Raw genomic sequence first — 6,026 nt, forward strand, 5'->3', positions numbered from 1 at the left:
AACACGGTTGTGAAATTAAGTCCAGTCCACTCTAAACTGCAGCATATCTGGACAAACCTCTGACAACCTACCTTCTAGAGATAAATGGCTTTGTGTGAAATCGCTTGCCACATAAATTCAAAAATTAATCTATTATTCACTGGGGAAAAGAAAATGCCTCGGACAACTTCAGTGCATGTTTTTCTCTATGGTGTCTTTATTAATTATTATTAATTTAATTTTAATCATGAAATACCCTTTTAAAGAAATATGTGATCACAAATGAGGAAGCTGAGAGATCTCAGGATCCATGTGTTCTGGAAGGTGGCAGATTTCAGACGACTCATCAGTTGGGGGACATGACTGATTTCAGACTCTTGGTTGCATTGCTTTCAATGAAAACCAGTGACTTGCAGTTTCAGTTCTCATCACAGAAGACATTCTCACAGCAACCTCTTGTTTGGATCGTTTTCTCTTTTTCTGAGTGTGGAGTTTGACGTTTATCTGAATTCTTTTCTTTACGATTTTTGTTCTGGTGGCCAAGTCTCCATGACCCAAGCACATGATATACAGCCTGTAATAGATTCAGACTGCTGGTTGGGATTTGGGCCTCCTCAGTAAAACATCCTTACTTTATTTTTAATAAAGTAAGCGTATAGAGAGAGAGGTACATGGATGTATTTGCATGCACTTACTTAACCTAAGTAAATGTAAAGGAAAAACATCACCTGCCAGGGAAGTCAATGCTTCTCCTTTGCTGACTTGCAGCAACTCTCTAATGAACACAAACTTCCTCAGGAGGTTCAAGGGCTTGGAAACTGCCAGGGCAACAACACATTGTGTTGCTCGGTTGTGTTATTCTACATGCAACTTCTCATAACATCCTCATCACTGTAACACCTGAACATTGTTCCAGAACTAGGGGGACCTTTGCCAGCCTGCGCGCACAGCCAATAGAAATCTGGTAAGTCCAAACCTACCTGTGCAGCTGTTGGGCTCTCCTTCTTCCACAAAGCCTGGTTCTACTGGGAAGTTTGGATTAGGGTATGAAAACCTGCTTTGGCATAGCAAGACCGAAGCTGTAGCACCCTCAGCATCAGCTTCAAGAGAGTGCAGGAGCATGTTTGGGACTTTGAGCCTTCTGGACAACTTCCTGTGCTCTAGACAAAAGCTGATTTCTGTTATTGGAAATCCTTTGAAAAAAGTCAGTTATGGGTGTTAAAGAGGAAGGAAGAGCTTGTACCACTCTGACAGTTAGGAAGGCAAACCAAGGTATCATTTAAAATTTCACATTTAATCCATTCAGGCTGTCACATAAAAACCTAGTTGCTCCATTGATCAATTGCCAGAGAGGATGGTAACAGGTATTTTTTGGATGTCAGACAGACAGCATAGCAAACCTCAGAAGTGACAACTTAACAATGGGGGGCAAAAAAAAATCCAGCCGCTTATTTTAATCATCATGTAAGTGAGTTTGCTGCTTTGTGATGCCTGTGGCAAAATCACGGGGCAGGTGTGTGTCAGGCTGACTCCTCTCTTGTGGCAGTAGGGCTTTTTTTGAGATCCGAACAGTAGCTATGCCAATGGGATGCAATGAAAGTCTGTGCTAGTAAGCGATGGTTTTTAGAGCGGTGATGAGGGGGTGACTATCACATCGGTTCTGTAGCTTATCACCGTACAAACTGCATTTGTATTTGTTATGGGTTTTCTGTTAGAGGATGTGGCCACAAATCAGAGGTTGACGAGGAAAGGATTACTCTAACCTCTTTGATTAGAGAAAGTTAAGGGTGTGCGTGAGTCGGTGCTAACTCAAGAGGTCTCCCCATGAGTTGCTGCTCCTGGGGTGCTACCGTGGGACCTTCACGGGGCAGCAGAAGAACTCGTCCCCATCCTGTGCAGGTGGGCAGATGCTGAGAGGGTGTTGAAGCTGAGTGTAATGTGGCAGGGCAGGCAGGCAGCCTGTCCTGCCTGTTCCTGGTGGGTCCCCCAGCCTGGAGTAAGTTGCTCCCAGTTAAAGGCTTTTGTGCACGGATGAGGCTTGACCGGAGGAAGGTACTCAAGAGATGACAAAATCTCGCTTTTCAGTGAAGGTGATCCTGAACCTGGGCATAACAGGAGCACCGTCATGAGCGCGTGGAGGCCCCTTCTGAGTGGGGGGTGGCAGGGGCCCATCAGCCATGGGCAGGAAAATGATCCATGTTCTCCACCCTCACAAAGCATGGGCTTGAGCCCACTGAGGTCATGGAGAGCAGAGACTTTTTCCAATCAATTTTCAGAGAGGTTTGGGCCAGACCCCATCAGGGGTGTGTGCCTTGGTGAAAGAGAGCTGAGCCCACCAGAAGCAACTATAGGGGCAGAGAGGATGCCAGGAGGCTGAGCAGAGCTGAAAAGAAAAACAAACTATCATCTCTTTTCTTTATTATTTCACTGAAAGATATTTTAGGCCTTTGCAGCAAACCATGGCCATTTCTCTATTTAATTCTTAGGTGCAGCAAGGCTTGGCTGGACAGGTAGGAGCTATAAACCCGTGCAGATTTCCATTTCCTTGCCAGCAGCACAGCCTAGCAGCACCTTTATCTGCACAGGAAGGCTGAGCCGGCGCCTCTGAGGTCTCCGCCTTGAGCTTGTAGGAACACAGATACCAAAAACCTATCACTTAAATAGTCATGGCCTCCCTTCACCTTCAGATAACTCCTATGCTGATGTTTGCTGATGAGAGAGTTAATGAAACATTAGAGGCAGCGGGGAGAGATAGGCACTGGCAGGAAAGCACACCTGCAGGCACCCTTTCAAGACTCTCTCCGGGCTGACTTTATCGGGAGGGCCACGGCAGGCTTGCAGCTGGGCCAGCAGGAACCGGGAGATGCAGAGGTGGTCTCTATGGTTAGTGTAGAAACCTGTCTGGGGAGAGCTTCCTGAAACTTTCTTCTTTGCCATTTGCGAGGGCTTCTCTGACAGATGTGTGCACAGGGTGCATCTTGGAGCTGTAGCAATCAGTAGTTATTTAATCAAGTAGTAAAAGTTGTTTCCCCATGAAATGAAATTTCCTCGGGTGTAAGTTGAGCTAGTCTGTAAATGTGGACCCGTGCAATCTGAGAAGAGGAGGCTTATTTAAAAAAAAAAATAAAAAAAAAATCAGCAATTGTTCTGATACTCAAGTGGATTGGAAAAATGCCTTGTAGAAATGTCATGTATCAAGAGGGATTGTAAAAAACCCAACAACCTGATCACAAATAATGTATGGAAAAATACTGGCAGAGGGAATACATTTTACAGCCTTTAACAATGAGATCTATAACCACTGTCAGCTTGCAAACACAGCTGAAGGCAGAATTTGGACCTCTACGGTCTATCTTCGTTATCTTACCTGCATCAGTCACTAAGGGCAAAAAAAGTCACAGACAAGTTTATGCTGGTACTAGGGTCTTCAGTGAAAACTGCTGAGGCACTGAAGTCAAGTTCAAAGAAAAGAGACAAACAAAGGGAACAAGTGCATTTGGTCAGGAGACATGACTTCTGCTTGAATTAAGACATTAGCCTTGTGACTGGAAGATTTGGGCAGTGTCTTTTGGCCACCCAAGCAAACCACCACCATTGCTTCTGAGCAACATCTGGGCTATGGACTGACTCCAACTGTGCTAGGGGACAAGGCAAGCAAGATGCAGACCAGTTCTTCGAAACCCATTCTTTCCTGAAATATTTTTAACATGCTTTTTTTTCCATTTTTGGTTGTTTTGGGTTTTTTTTAAATATTTTAAACAGATCTCTAGGAAGCAGGTTTTTTTCCTGTCCTTTGCCATCGCCCCTGTGTCAAATCAGGGCTGAGGTAGAAATACAATTATATGTGGCAGGAGTAAGAGGAGATGATGATTATGATGCTCCAGTCACAACCCTACAGAAACACCATTTGCTTACATGCCTGACTGTGTGGGCTTGAAGGAGGGCTGGTAGCCATTGACTTAGCTGGCCTGGATGAGGATCAAGATTGCAAACACTGAGGGAAAAAAAAAACAAACCCTTTTCTTCTGGCTTTTTTGAAGGATCACTCTGTGCTACAGAATGTTCAATGCTGTGCTCTGTGCTTTACCCTCAGCAGACTTGTTATTTTGGCTCCTACCTACAAAGTCTGGCTCTTTCAGTCAAGCTGTAATTTTTTTTTTCCAAACCAGTCCAAGCTCTGGCACTTTTTCAGTTTAGGCTGATAGCTGTCACATAGATCAGATCTGTGGGATTTGAACCCCCTGGGACTCTCTGCATAGAGTATGCTTTACTGGGGAGAGTTGGAGAATTACAGGGTCTAGCTGGGAAACACCTCACGCTCTGGTGTTTTCCTTTATTTTTGTCCTGGCTCCTTTGCCTTTTCATTTTTAATTAGCGGCACATGCTGAAATGATAATTTAAATTCTTTTCAGAAATCAAAAGAATTCCCACTGACAACATTATTAAGTTATAATTACAGTGAAGAAAAAGGTTAATAGGAATTTGAGCCAAATATCTACTCTCCATTAAATGAGAACTTGACTGAACCTGTTTTCCCTTCATTTTGGTAGGTTACTCTAGGTTTAAATGGGTCTGGATGGCTATACACCTGTGCGAAGGGCTACTGCAAGGCCAAATAGCTATCACCAAGACCCTTTACATGGACCTGTCTCAGGATAGGTCTTGCCTGACCGATGCCTAAGATGGAATTTAACAGACAGGTAGGACTTCTCTTGGACATCTGAAGGAAAGATGTGTATTTCAGACAGTAAGCAGAGCATGGTCGTGGAGATATTTGTGTGAGCAAGACATGTAGGAGGTGGCACTTTGTTGCAAAGGAAACTTGGTGAGTATTGGTGGGGGAAAAATAATCAGGTTCCTGGGCTACAGCATTCAAACGAAGCCTCTTTGCTCATGCCAAGTGCCACATGCATGCAGAAACATACGCAAATCACCCTTAATCTACTGAGTGTTTTGCATTTTCAGTGAAACAAGAAAGGGGAAAAAGAAACATTTTCCTCTGTATTAGCTCTAAGTGTGCCCATCAACAAAATTATTGCAATGGTTTTGCAGGTTAAAATGGGTTTTAAAGCAACTGAAGGTGTAGGGGAGAAAAAAACCCGGTCCTTATGCTGGGCACTTGCACAGTAAGCCTCCACGTTTCCCAGCGGGTGCTAGATAATGATCTGTTTAAACTCAGCCACGCTTGGTGCAGTTACAGCTGGAGCCCTACAAGGCAAGAGCTTTGCCTCGAAGACCTGTTGTAAGCTTGGTGTTTCTTTTTCCCTTTTTTTTTTTCTTTTAAGCTGTAATGCGTTGCTTAAGCTGTTGCATGCCTCAAAGGCAGACCTTTCCCTCTTCCCAAGTTGCACACCATCGAGTCCCATAGTCCTCCCTCGCATCTTGCACAAGCGTTTTTACGGCATGAGCCCGCAGCCTTTGCACAGGCAAGCGCTCCCGCAGACTTCCCCTTCTCTGTAATCCATACCCAGTGCTGCGCTCCTGCCTGTGGTAACTGCTGCGAAACTACTTTGGGGCTGGCTCTCCCCTGGCCCCCAAGCATTTGGCGAGATCCTGAACCGCACATGGGGGCAGATGGGAAACACTGGCAAAACTTGGAGGGGGCTGCTGCAGGCACCAGTCCCTTGCGCTGAAAGCCAATAGCATGCAAGAAGGGACCTTGCAAAGGGTGGAAAGGGACATTTTGCTCCTCCTTTTCTGTGCACAGCATGGCATGGAGGGTCAGTGCGTGCCTTGGCCTGGGAGGACTGAGAGGCTGATGGGGAAGGAATAAAATGGACTGGAAGGTGCTTGTGGGAGCTCTCAGCCCATATAGGGTGGCTGCACAAGCTTGGAAATCAGAATTATTTCCTTCACGGAGCTGAAGTCTTCTTTCAAGAATATCAGTCTGACTTTGAAGCGCTTGCATCAACTTAAATTTCAGCAAACGATTTATTTTCAAACTACTAAATAAAATGCATTTTTTTTCCTGCTAGGTTGCATCTTTTTTCTCTTTTTTTTGTTTTGTTGGCAATTGCTTTTACTCTCTAGCATTCCTGGGGCTGAAT

Source organism: Haliaeetus leucocephalus, unplaced genomic scaffold, assembly GCF_000737465.1.
Source record: "Haliaeetus leucocephalus isolate CR32 unplaced genomic scaffold, Haliaeetus_leucocephalus-4.0 Scaffold450, whole genome shotgun sequence".
Classification (NCBI taxonomy): Eukaryota; Metazoa; Chordata; class Aves; order Accipitriformes; family Accipitridae; genus Haliaeetus; species Haliaeetus leucocephalus.